Here is a 13,205-nt window from a genome sequence, read left to right as displayed (position 1 = left end):
TGAAAATGACCTTTAGCCCTGTTATGTTGGAAAGTGTGACCTCTGCCTGTATCACCGTTACTGTGGGTGGGGAAGAAGAAGCAAATACCTTGGAAATAAGGTGAGGATGTACTTGAAGTTCATTAGATGTAAACCAGTAAAAAATAATAAAAATCAGCACATGGAACGATTGCTCTAAAATGGGAAAAAAACATAACAGAAGGAAAGGTAAACGTGAACTGAAGTGATACCACAGGGTAAGCTCAATTTGTTCTCACTGGGATGACGGAGTTTGAGGGGCGACCTGATAGAGGTTTACAGGTTATGAGTGGCATGGACAGAGTGGATAGTCAGATGCTCTTTCCCAGGGTAGAAAAGTCAAGTACTAGGGTACATAGGTTTCAGGTGTGTGGGGAAAAGTTTAATGGAGATGTATGAGGCAAGTTTTTTTACACAGTACGCTGTCCGGGCAGGTGGTGGGAACAGGTACGATAGCAGCATTTAAGGGGCTTCCGAACGAGTACATGAATAAGATAGGAATGGAAGGATATGGACTCCATAAGTGCATACAGTTTTAGTTTAGGCAGACATAATGATTGGCACAGGCTTGGAGGGCAGAAGAGCCTGTTCCTGTGTTGTACTGTTCTTTGATTTTTATTTTTTGTCCTCAGGAGCCATCAGCATAGTGGTAATGGACTAGTAATCCAGAGACCCAGGCTAATGGTCTGGTGACATGGCTTCAAGTATCACCACGGCAACTCGTGGAATTCAAGTTTAATTAATAAATCTAGATGATGAAACTATTGTTCATTGTCATTAATATCATTCAGTGAAGGACGTCTGCCATCCTTACCTATTCTGCCTTACACTTGACTCAAGCACACAACAAAGTGGATGGTGCTTTAAAGGCTTTTGAAATGTTTGACTGTGTGAAACTTAAATGGAATAAAACTGGACACCACCCCTAGGCACTGGAAATAGCAACTGAAAACCTGGCTGTGTTGATCCTGCAAGGTCTTCCATATAGTATTTGGAGACTTGAGCCAAAGTTGACTCTGACTTGTTAAATCTTGCAAACTGTGTTCCAGACACCAGGAACACAGTGGTATACAGCCTGGTAGTCTTCAGTATTGACTTTGGACTGCATGAGTCACAGGGCATCAGATTAAACATGGACAAGGATACTTATCATAAATTCTCTCTCAGTTGATTTGTTGGCAGTCCTCTAGATTGAACACCAGTTGGTAGAGTGTCAAGGCCACAGAATGTATCCTGGTTGGAGGACTTCAAAGTCCATTACCAAGAGTGACTTGGTAGCACCACCACTGACTGAGCTGGATATAAGGATAAAACTGCAAGACTGGGTCTGCAGTAGGTGTGTAGGACACTAAAAAGGGGAAAAAAAACACAACCTTGTCCTCACCTGTCACAGATGCCTCTATCCATAGCAGAAATTGATAAGAGTGACCACTGCATGGTCCTTGTGGAGACGAAGTCTCATCTTCATACTGAGGATACCCTCCATTGTGTTGCATGGCACTACCAATGTGCTAAATGGGATAGATTTTGAACAAATCTAACAACTCAAGCCTGGGCATCCATGAGGCACAGTGAGCTGTAGCAGAATTGCACATAACCACAATCCGTAACCTCATGGCCCTGTACAACCAACTCAATCATTAAGTTTATTTATTAGTCACAAGTAGGCTTACATTAACACTGCAATGAAGTGACTGTGTAAATCCCCTAATCGCCACAGTCTGGCGCCTGTTTGGGTACACTGAGGGAGAATTTAGCACTACCGATCCACCAAACCATCACATTTTTCAGATTGTGGGAAGAAACCTAAGCACTCGGAGGAAACCCATGCAAACACTGGGAAAAGGTGCAAACTCCACACAGGCAGTGACTCAAGCTGGGAATTGAACCTGGGCGCCTGGCACTGTGAGGCAGCAGTGCTAACCACTGTGCCACTGTATGGACCTGGCACATGTTTAAAAAATTGGGGAATCAACCCTGCTTCAATGAAGAGCGCAAGCCAGGAGCTGCACCAGGCATACGTACAATGAGATGTCAACCTGGTGAAGTTACAACAGAATACTGTGTTGTACGGTACTTAGCATGGTAAACACTGAAAGCAGCATGTGATAGACAGAACTTAGTCATCCCACAACCAACAGAACAGATCAGAGCCCTGCAGTCCTGCCACATCCAGCCACGAATGGTGGTGGACAATTAAACAACAAACAGGAGGAGGCAGATCCACATATATCTCCATCCTTAAAGTTGGCAAAGACCAGCACATCAGCACAAAAGACAGGGCTGAAACATTTCAAACCATCTTCAGCCAGAAGTGCTGAGTGGATGATCAATTTCAGCCTTTTCTTGACGCCCTGAGGATCACAGATGTCATTTTTCAGCCAATTCGATTCACTCCGTGTGATAGCAAGAAACAGCTGAAGGCACTGGATACTGCAAAGGCAATGGGCCCTGACAATATTCTGGAAATAGTACTAAAGACTGCGGAACTAGCCGTGCCCGCAGCCAAACTATTCAATACATCTACAATAGCATATCTGCTGAGATACGCAAAGAGCCAGACAAATGCAACCTGGCCAATTACTGCCCCATCCGGCTACTCAATCATCAATAAAGTGATGGAAGGAGCCACCGACAGCACTATCAAGTAGCACTTACACAGCAACAACCCTGCTCGCTGGCGCTCAGAGTTCTGACAGAGACACTCACCTCCTGACCTCATTACAGTCTTGATCTTATTATGAGAAAATGAGTTGAACTCAAGCGATGAAGTGAGAGTGACTTCACATTTGCATTTCTATAAGGCCACCTGTCAAGCAGAGACAGAAAGTCTAGAAGGACAACAGCTGTCTGGAAAGGTGTTTTACATATCTCATCAAATTGGAAACAGATTCATTCTGAAGTTAATGGCTTGTGCATTACAGAATTTAATCACCTCAGCCATAAAACAATAGCTACTGTCTGTCCAGACATGAACCAAGCAAATACCTTCTGAAAGCATTATGGCGAGAGAGGTCATGTGACTGGAATCATCATTTTTTGAAATCTCTCCTCACAACACGCAAGCTGCTGAACAGTAACTGGCAGATATCTGTCAATGGGGTTGTAATACTCTCCCTCTCTCCTTCTCTCTTAAGTTCAAGATCCTATGTCTACTAAAGTTTGAAATCCAGCACAAAGACAGAGAATTTCCAATGAAAGGAGCCTCAAGTGCTAAAATCATAGAATATTGGGAAAGACAGACTATGTTTTCACAAAGAGACTATCCCCAGAAATTATAGTTTACATAATCTTCAACTCCTGGAATTTCAAAACCACCAGAGAGAAACATTTGCTGGAATTCTCCTATCCCACCTGCCACTGGAATTCTAGCGGGTGGGGGGCAGATCATGTCTCGGTCCATTAAAGTCAACAAGGAATCTCTGGCAAGCGCGGCCAGAGAATCCCATCCACTGCTGCACCCTCTGATGTCGTAAGAAGTCTCACAACACCAGTTTAAAGTCCAACAGGTTTGTTTGGTATCACGAGCTTTTGGAGTGCTGCTCCTTCATGAGGTGATGCACTCACTTGATGACGGAGCAGAGCTCCGAAAGCTTGTGATACCAAATAAACCTGTTGGACTTTAAACTGGTGTTGTGAGACTTCATAGTGTGCTTACCCCAGTCCAATGTCGGCATCTCCACATCATGCCCACTAATATCAGCAAAGGACTACTTTTTTTTCTCTCTTTTGCATTGAACTTTAATTTGGCTAAGAAACTTTCTACTCCACAACTTGCAATTGTGGGTGCATGTGTGTGTATTGTGAAGATTGAGATGTGGATATACCTTTAGAAATGTTTTTAGATCTTCATGTGGGTAGGCTTTTTACTCAACAAAAACTAACTCAGCTCTGACAAAGGGTTATCTAGACTCAAAATGTTTGCTCTACTCTCTCCCCACAGATGCTGTCAGACTTGCTGAAATTTTCAAGCATTTTTCTGTTTTGTTTCAGATTCCAGCATCCGCAATATATGGCGTTTATAAAAACTAACTCCTTTTCATTTTAAACTCAAGAAAGCTCACCAAACCAGTTTCTTTGACTTGATCAGTTAAAAGGTTAATCGCTGGAGCTCCATCTTTCACATGTGGACTTCCAAACTGAACCTCTTCAGAAATGCAGAATTTACCTTTTCTCAAAGCCCTCCCTGTCAGTGGAGCATTGTGGTGGGAAAGCAAAGCCATGTGCCTTTTTTACAGCACCTGCGCTTTATTCTGGTCAGTTTAAATATCCCAAAACCACCCTGAGGAGCTATAGAGAGATGCTAAGTGTGTGGAATTAGGTGTGAGGGTTAGGGTGACAGGTAGGTGGGTGAGAGGGTAAGGAGGTGGGTAAGTGACTGAGATGTATGCTAACAGGTAAATGGATGAGGTATTGCATGGCAGTTGGGTGAGTGAGGGGGTTGGGTGGTAGACAATTGGCTGAGGCGTAGAGTGGTAGGTAAGTAGGTGAGGTGTCTTGTGGCAGGTGAATGGCTGGGCGAGGTGGATGGGTGACGGGATAGGTTGTGTTGGGGTTTCAAGTATGGTCAGGTCAGGCAAGGGACAGGAGAGCAAGGGGCTAGCTGGGTTGGGGGAGTAGTTTTGGGGGGGTCAGGAATGTGGTCAGGTCGGCAGTTAGTCGGGTTAGGAGTTAGTTGGGTTGGGGGTTCGTTGGGAGAAAGGGAATTGTCAAGTCATCGGGAGGACGGGGTTGGGTCCAGTAGGGAGTTGATATTGGGGGTGGGGTCAGTGATATAGTGACCCAGGAGTTAGAATTGTTTTTAATCCTGTTAACATTTCCTGGGTAATTATTTCTGGTAAGTGAGTCTCTGACTTTAGCTCAGAGTTTCAGGGGGTTTCAGCTGCAGGGGAATTACCCGTGGGAAGTCCGAACTTCCTGGACTATTTCTGTGTAGTCAGTGTATGGGTAATTCTAAGGAGTCCATCAGTGAATCTTGGGAAGTGCAGTTGTCTGGAGATTGGACCTTGTGAGCCAACTCAGCTTTGAAAGAAGGCCCCTTTCTGGCTGAAACTCCAACCAAGACAATTATTCAAGAGGAGGACTTAGAAAAGTCAAATGGGCGGTCTCACTTTTTGTTGCACTAAAAATATGCAAAGTTAGAGTTGCGATCTCACTGCAAAATGTGGACAACTCATTCACTTTATTTTTATAACCACAATTGTCCTCTGGGCCTTCAATAACATGTAACAACTGATGGATTTTAATTTAACCTAGACTGATCATTGAAAATAAATTCTGATGGATGGATAATTTAACTGATTTTAAGGGGCGCTCACAGTGTTAAACAATTTCAGGGTATGTAACATCTAATGGCAACATAAGGAACGGATAAATAATTATCCACGTCCATATACACAAGAAGGTAAGAGCCAGTAGACCAAAGTGCCAAATAACTCCATGGGAACAGGGGTGTAATTTGCCTCAGGTGAGCTATATTCATGCCCCATTGTGAAAGAGGCAGAGATGGTTCTTCACATCAATTAAAAAAAATGGTGGGAGCGATTCTCCCTGCCCACTGCACTGCTCTAACAGCGCAAGAGGTCAGAAAACATCACCGGAGGTCGTTTCATGGGCTGGGCACCATGGCCTCTGTGGCAAAGGTTTTCAGAGTAATTATCTCTGTACCAGAAATCAGTGCAGAATCTGCTAATCCAACTTTTTAGTGGGCCCAGGACTGAAGTCTCTGGATCCAAAGTGCTCCCCCTTCGCTGGAAGTGGTTCTCTCCACTGACTGGGAGCAGGCAGCCCGACCCTGCTGGAGTGGAGAGAGGTCATGGAGGCCTCCCCACCTCCCAGGAGGTTAGGGTAAAATGGCTTGGTGCCCACTGGTTAGTGCCAGCCTGGCAGTGCAGGCCTAGTCTCTGGCACTGTCCAAGGGGCAAAATGGCACTGCCCAAGGGGCACCTTGGTGCTGCTAAGGGTGTGTGGCCAGAGAGGGTGGGCCCATCGGGGGGGCAGGGCCTATGGGGGCGTGATTGTTGAGGATGGGAAGGTCCCGCTGCCACTCTGCATTTGGGATCAGTGGCAGAGGGAGGGAACACGGCAATCAGAGCTGGCCATCAGATGGGAGGGTGCGGGTCCGGGCTGTTGGGGGGTTAGGGCCTCTGGGAGCTTGTGGGGGCGGGGGGGGAGGATCAGGACTGTCGGGGGAGATCAGAAGTTCGCAATTGACTAGTGGAATCCGGGGAGATCAAGCTGGCTAGAGAGTGGGACATAGTGATTGGGGAAGTGGTTAATTGGGGAAGTCTGGGAGGCCAGCAACCAGGGAGTGGGGGAGTGAGTCAGTAAGGACAGCAGTGGGGGATTGTGGGGCTGGCCATCAATTGGGAGGCCTGCAATGCAAGGCCACTGCATATACTCTGATCTCCGCTCTGACAAATTGACGCACGCGCAGTGTACCGTTCAGCGCTAAACTGCTGGCCTGACCAGCGGGAATAGGCCCAGCCCCCTGATTTTCAGTGTGAATCTCTCTGGGGCACTCTGTGCTGCACAGAGTGTCAGAGATACATTCTGAAAATCCCATTAAAAAATTAGCAGGAGTCACTTACATTTTCATGCGAATTGGGGGCTTAGAATTTTTTTGGCAGGACTGAAATACATTCCTGGCTACGACCCCGGAGCACAATTTCACCCTGGCTGGCCAACTGACCGGTAGCCAGCATGAAACAAGCTCTGCGAAAGGCTGAACACTACCAGGGAAGTTAGAAGGGGAGGGCACAGAGAACCGAGGGGATAGTGAAAAATAAATATCGATGATATAACTATACAATGAGCATCTTGGTACAATGTTCTCTAGGGCGGCCTTCACTACACACGACAGTGCAGAATCACCGAGCAGAAACTGATAGCCAAGTTCCGCACACGTGAGGACGGTCTCAACTGGGATCTTAGGTTCATGTCACACTACCTCAACGTTTGGCCTGGACTTGCAAAATCCTACTAATTGTCTGGCTTGAGACAATTCCACACTTTAACCTGTGATTTTCCCTCTCTCCACTCACACTGTCTGAAGCTGTAAAGACTTGATTACCTGTAAAGACTCGCAGTCCAACCATTATCTTGCAATTGTGTCTGCGTCTATATATGCCGTGTTTGTGAAACCTGCCACCTGATGAAAGAGCAGCACTCCGAAAGCTCACGATTCCAAATAAGCCTGTTGGACTTTAACCTGCTGTTGTGAGACTTCTTACTGTGCCCACCCCAATCCAACATTGGCATCTCCACATCATGGCAATCATACACAGACCTCAGTCACATTTGTCAATTTTACTTCAGCCCTGACATTTCATCCTGCCCTGGATCGAGGTTGCAGATAAAAACTAAAGGCTGTCTGGCCAACCAGCCCACACCGCCTTCCCCCCCGCCACCCCCCCGCCAACAATAAAGGCAGACGTGCAACATAAAATTCCACTCAATTTGTGTTTAATTAATTTAAGTTGGCTTCTTGATTGTTGGCAGGCGAGCTTCCAACTTTGTGCACTGACCAAAATATCATGCCCTCTGTGTGCATGCGTGGGCATGATGACTTTGGGGCATGTGTCCAATGCCTTCTCGCCCGATTTTACACTCTTCCAGGTTGAGCATGCATCCCATCCCAACCAGATAAAAGTTTGGCCCATATCTTGAGGATTTGATGGATCTACCTTACCAGTTTATCCTACGTGATTCATGCAGCAGTGGGTTGCTGGCAGCCCAGACATCGAACTCCATGCTGACTTTGACAACTTTGTTTAATTCTCTATAGGGTCGGATTTTTGGGCACAACTAAAAGATGTGTGAATGTTTATGCTTTCTCTCACATTCTTCTGGGAATTCAGGATTTCAATTGAGGAAAAGGCGAGGGAGAATGATTCTTGCAGGCTATTTATCTAAATTCTCCACTCTCCAGTTTATACAGTAGATAAAAGTGGGGTAAAAGAGATATGGTGATTTCACTCTGTGCTATCTTATTACATTGCTAGTGATTGTTGCCCTTGTTCCGTGTCTCGTACATAACTTTCATGTATTTACCATAACAATCTGCATTTTCACAATGTTCCAATGATTATTCCAGGCAGAGCAACGTCTGAGTCTTTGCATCTGCCATATTTTCAATGCTGCAAGGAAGAACTTTGTCCTTTGGTGGGAAAGTGATGACAGCAAAATCTGACAGGAAACAGTATGTGTGAAAACATGTACAAACCTGAAGTTAGATCTATGTTGGCCTGCAGCCTTTTGCTGACACCTACTGCTGTAAATAAATTAATGCAATAGGGGCTCAATTCAAACTTTATAAACTGCACTTTGTAATTGTTAGTAAAATGTAGGGTTTTAAGGCAAATCGCATCCCCACAAACGTTTGAACTAAAACTTTCCTCCACTAGCTGGTGCTAAAGCCTTGGCAATATGTTGATACAAAAGCCCAACTTTCTGAAAAAGTGTTTTGATGAAACCAGGGTCTAATTAAGCTTCTGTGGGATATTCTACTGTTTTTAAAAGTACTAGCTGGTGCAAGTTTTCGCTCTTGATTCCATTGTTTTGTGCTGCAATCACAAAATGTTTTGACTTGTTTCTCATTTGGTCTTGTAGGAAGAAAGGAAAAGACTTGCATTGAAGTGGTGCTTTTCACAACTGCAGAGTGTCATGAAGCACTTTGTAGTCAAATAAGTAATTTCAAAATGTAGTCACTGTTATTAGAAATGCAGCAGCCAATTTGTGCACAGCAAGCTCCCACAAACCAAAATGTGATCAAGACCAGATCATTGCTTTTTTGTGATGTTTATTGAGGTATAAATATTGGCCATGACACTGGAGATAACTCCCCAGTTCTCCTCATGAAATTGCCATAAATTTTTTTACTTTAGTATGAGAGGTCAGATAGGTTCAGTTTGGTGTCTTGTCTGAAAGATGGCATCTTTGAGGGTGTAATATCTCCCCAGTACTGGAGTGTCAACCTTGATTTTTGGGCTCGAGTCCTGGAGTGGGACTTGAACCTACAACTTTCTGACTGTTATGCTGAATGAAGGCACATTCTATTCATAACTTCAAACATAGACTGTGTTCCCACGGAAACCTCTAGAATGTTTTTAATGATTTTTCACGAGGTGGCTAAGATGGCTATCAAAGGATCAGGTGACCTTTGCAGCTTCAACACAGACTACCTCGAGCTTTCAGAAAGATCCTAATTGAGTCAATCTGGGTGAGAGAGTCCACTTGAGTGGACATGCCTGGGCAGCACCCCTTTGTGGAACTCACATCTGTTTGATGTTTATTCCAAACATTGAATCATTAGGTATCTGTGCCTTCAGTTTTCAATTTTGACATAACATTTAGATTTGGGCTGAATGTGTCAGTAAATAATCTGCTTTACGTTTGAACTCATGGAAGTCTTGTGCTGGTTCTTTGAATTGATCACATCCTAATGGGGGCTAAGCAAGACACAGACCCACCTTTCTGAAAAAGCATGTTGATTATAGAGAGTAAGGAATGGAAATTGGGAGTTTCCTTTTATCCCCCCCCCACCCCACTCTGTCCATAACAGGACTCAGAAGGGAAAGTTTATGCAAAGGAAATGTTGATTTTGTTTCTCTCTCCACAGTACCTGACCTGTTAAGTGTCTCTAATATTTTACTTTTATTTTGCTGTTGCTATTTTGCATAAAGCCATCATTTTAAATATTTAGACACTTAATTGGCAGCATTCCAATACCAGAAGTATCAGACTGCAAGTAGGAACTGGGCAAAAAAGTGTGAGAGACAATCTGGCCTAGTGGCATAGCATGGCCTGTGTGCACAGAGATTAATATTTCTTTTCATCCCACTCCAATTAAATATGAATGGTTGGCGACCTCTCCTCCAGGCAAACTGCATGGTACTCTCTGTAATGGTTCCTTTAGTTATTTTATTCTATGTCTAAGCAAAGTAACTATGAAATACAGAAAGAAAACAAAACTATTGTTCAGGCATTGCTTAACATGTATTTCTATTTTTAAAAACAGCACTAAATACTTTGTATCACTGATTCAATTTGATTTGATTTATTATTGTCACATGTATTAGCATACAGTGATAAGTATTGTTTCTTGCGCGCTATACAGATAAAACATACCGTTCATAGAGAAGGAAACGAGACAGTGCAGAATGTACTGTTACAGTCATAGCTAGGGTGTAGGGAAAGATCAACTTAATGTAAGGTAAGTCCATTCAAAGGTCTGACAGCAGCAGGGGAGAATCTGTTCTTGAGTCGGTTGGTATGTGACCTCAGATTTTTGTATCTTTTTCCCGATGGAAGAAGGTGGAAGAGAGAATGTCCAGGTTGCATGGGGTCCTTAATTATGCTGGCTGTGTTGCCGAGGCATCGGGAAGTGTAGACAGAGTCAATGGATGGGAGGCGGTTCTGCGTAATGGATTGTGATTCACTTATCAAGTGATTGTTTGCTGGAGCAGACGAGGAAGGAGCATCAGAGAGAAAGCTAAGACTTTACCTGTTAAAAACCTGTTTAAAATAAGTTTAAAGCACTTTGTTCTTTGTAGAACTGTTTAAAGCATTTACTTATTGTATTTACTGCTTTAAGAATTGTGAGGGAGTGATTATCAGGCAGTTGTGGCCCATCAGCTTTAAATCAGCGCCAAGTTTAAAAGGAGGCCTGGTGTAGATAGCGGGCAGCGTCGGAGCGGGCAGCGGAGTGAGAGGGAAGCAGAGTGAGCTATTAGGGCTTAATATCAAAAAGGGCTTGAAGGGAAAAAGGCCAGGTGGAAAGAACAAGGAAAAAAAAAAAAATTTTTTTTTCAAAACTACTACAGCAAAAAACAAGGAAAAAATTTTTCCCACAACAAATTATATTGAATAATGGAGGGGCATGTGATGTGCGGTTCCTGTATGATGTGGGAACTGGTGGACCCCAGGGTCCTTCCCAGAGACCATGTCTGCAGTAAGTGCAGGTTGCTGGAGGAGCTCCAGCTCAAGGTGGATGAGCTGGCCTCTGAGCTACAGACACTGAGGCTCATCAGGGGGAGAGAGGGTGTCATTGTCAATGGGGTGCAAGTGACATCCACCCCCCCTAGACTGGCTAACTCTAAGGGTCAGGAACAAAAGGGGGCTGCTGGGAGGAGGAAGGGGGGTGAGGAGCGGAGGCCTCAGCCTCTTAATCTGCATAACAGGTTTGAGGTTCTTGCTTCCACTCTGGAAGAGGACGAGGCAGGTGAGGTTGGTGAGCAAACTGCACACGGTACAGTGATGCAGCAGGACATAGGCAAAGAGAAGGGGAAAAGGAACGTAGTAGTGATTGGGGATAGTGGGGTGAAGGGTATTGACACTGTCCTTTGTCACAATGACAAAGTGCACAGAAGGGTGTGTTGTCTGCCTGGTGCTCGGGTACAGGATGTCGCAGCTGGGCTGCAGAGGAATCTGGAGTGGGAGGGTGAGAACCCAGTTGTGGTGGTACATGTGGGTGCCAGCGACGTAGGCAAAGTGCGGACTGAGGATCTGGGGAGGGAGTATGAGAAGCTGGGAATGGAATTAAAAAGTAGAACCGACAAGGTGGTCTTCTCTGGGCTACTGCCTGAACCGAGTGCAGACGGGCGTAGGGTTGACAGGATAAAGGAAGTGAATGGGTGGCTCAGAGATTGGTGTGGGAGGAATGGGTTCGAATTTATGGGGCATTGGCACCAGTATTGGGGTAGGTGGGACTTGTTCGGGCGGGATGGGGTTGGTCTGAATCGTGCTGGGACCAGAGTGCTGGCGAATCGAGTAAAGAGGACTGTAGACAGGGCTTTAAACTAATTAGGGGGGGGGAGGGTGCGAGGGTAGGTGATGTTAGGAGGTCTACAGTTAAGGATAGGGTACAGGTAAGGGAAGAGGCTGAGGATGTCCCAAGTGGTGGCGTTACGGCAAATAGGGTCCAGAAGAAGGCTGGGATGAAAGCGCTTTATCTGAATGCACGAAGCATTCGGAATAAAGTGGATGAGCTGGTGGCGCAGATCGACACAAATGGATACGATCTGGTGGCCATTACAGAGACGTGGCTGCAAGGTGACAGGGACTGGGAGATGAATGTACAGGGCTATCAAGTGTTTAGGAAGGATAGGCAGGAGGAAAGAGGGGGTGGCGTAGCTCTGCTGATTAAGGACAGCATCAAGGTGGTAGCAAGGGATGATATCGGAGCCAAAGAGCAGAAAGTGGAATCGTTGTGGGTGGAGATTAGGAACAGCAAAGGGAGGAAGACGCTGGTGGGTGTCGTCTATAGGCCCCCGAATAATGATCTGGAGGTGGGGCGGGCTGTTAACGCGCAAATAAGTGCGGCGTGCAGGAATGGGACGGCAGTAGTTATGGGGGATTTCAATCTGCATATTGATTGGTCGACCCATGTTGGACGAGGTGGGCTCGAGGAGGAGTTCTTGGAATGCTGCCGGGATAGTTTCCTGGAACAGTGTGTGTTGGAGCCGACGAGGGAGCGAGCTATCTTGGATCTGGTGCTATGTAATGAGGCGGGTAGAATTAGGGACCTTGAGGTGAAGGATCCTCTTGGAGAGAGTGATCATTGTATGGTGGAGTTTCTGTTGCAGGTGGAGGAGGAGAAAGTGGGTTCCCGGACACGTGTCCTTTGTTTGAATAGAGGGGAGTATGGTAGGATGAGAGAAGAATTGGCGAATGTGGACTGGGGGAGCGCGTTGGAAGGTAGGTCTGCTGAGGAGCAGTGGAGGATCTTTAAGGAGATCTTTCTTGGTGCTCAGCAGAAATTTATTCCAATGGTTAAAAAGGACAGTAGGAAGAGAGGTAATAAGCCGTGGATAACGAAGGAGGTGAAGGAAAGTGTTAAATTAAAAGCGGAGGAATTTAGAGTAGCTAAGAGCAGTGGGCGAGAAGAGGATTGGGAAAGGTTTAAATGTCAACAAAGATTGACAAAAAAGTTGATAAAGGAGGGTAGAAGAAGCTATGAAGCTGGGCTAGCGCTTAATATAAAAAAGGATAGCAAGAGTTTTTATAAATATATAAAAAGGAAGAGGCTGGCTAGGGTGAACGTTGGTCCCTTAGCGGATGAGAAAGGGGACCTAGTGGTAGGGGATGGGGATATGGCTAAGGTCTTGAATAACTTTTTTGTTTCTGTCTTCACGGAGGAGGACGTGAATAATTTGCCGGGTGTTAGCGATGGAAAGGTGGTAGGACTG

This window comes from Carcharhinus amblyrhynchos, chromosome 4 (genome assembly GCF_965287045.1).
Source record: "Carcharhinus amblyrhynchos chromosome 4, sCarAmb.v2.hapA, whole genome shotgun sequence".
Lineage (NCBI taxonomy): Eukaryota > Metazoa > Chordata > Chondrichthyes > Carcharhiniformes > Carcharhinidae > Carcharhinus > Carcharhinus amblyrhynchos.
Note: the sequence above shows the minus strand (reverse complement) of the source record.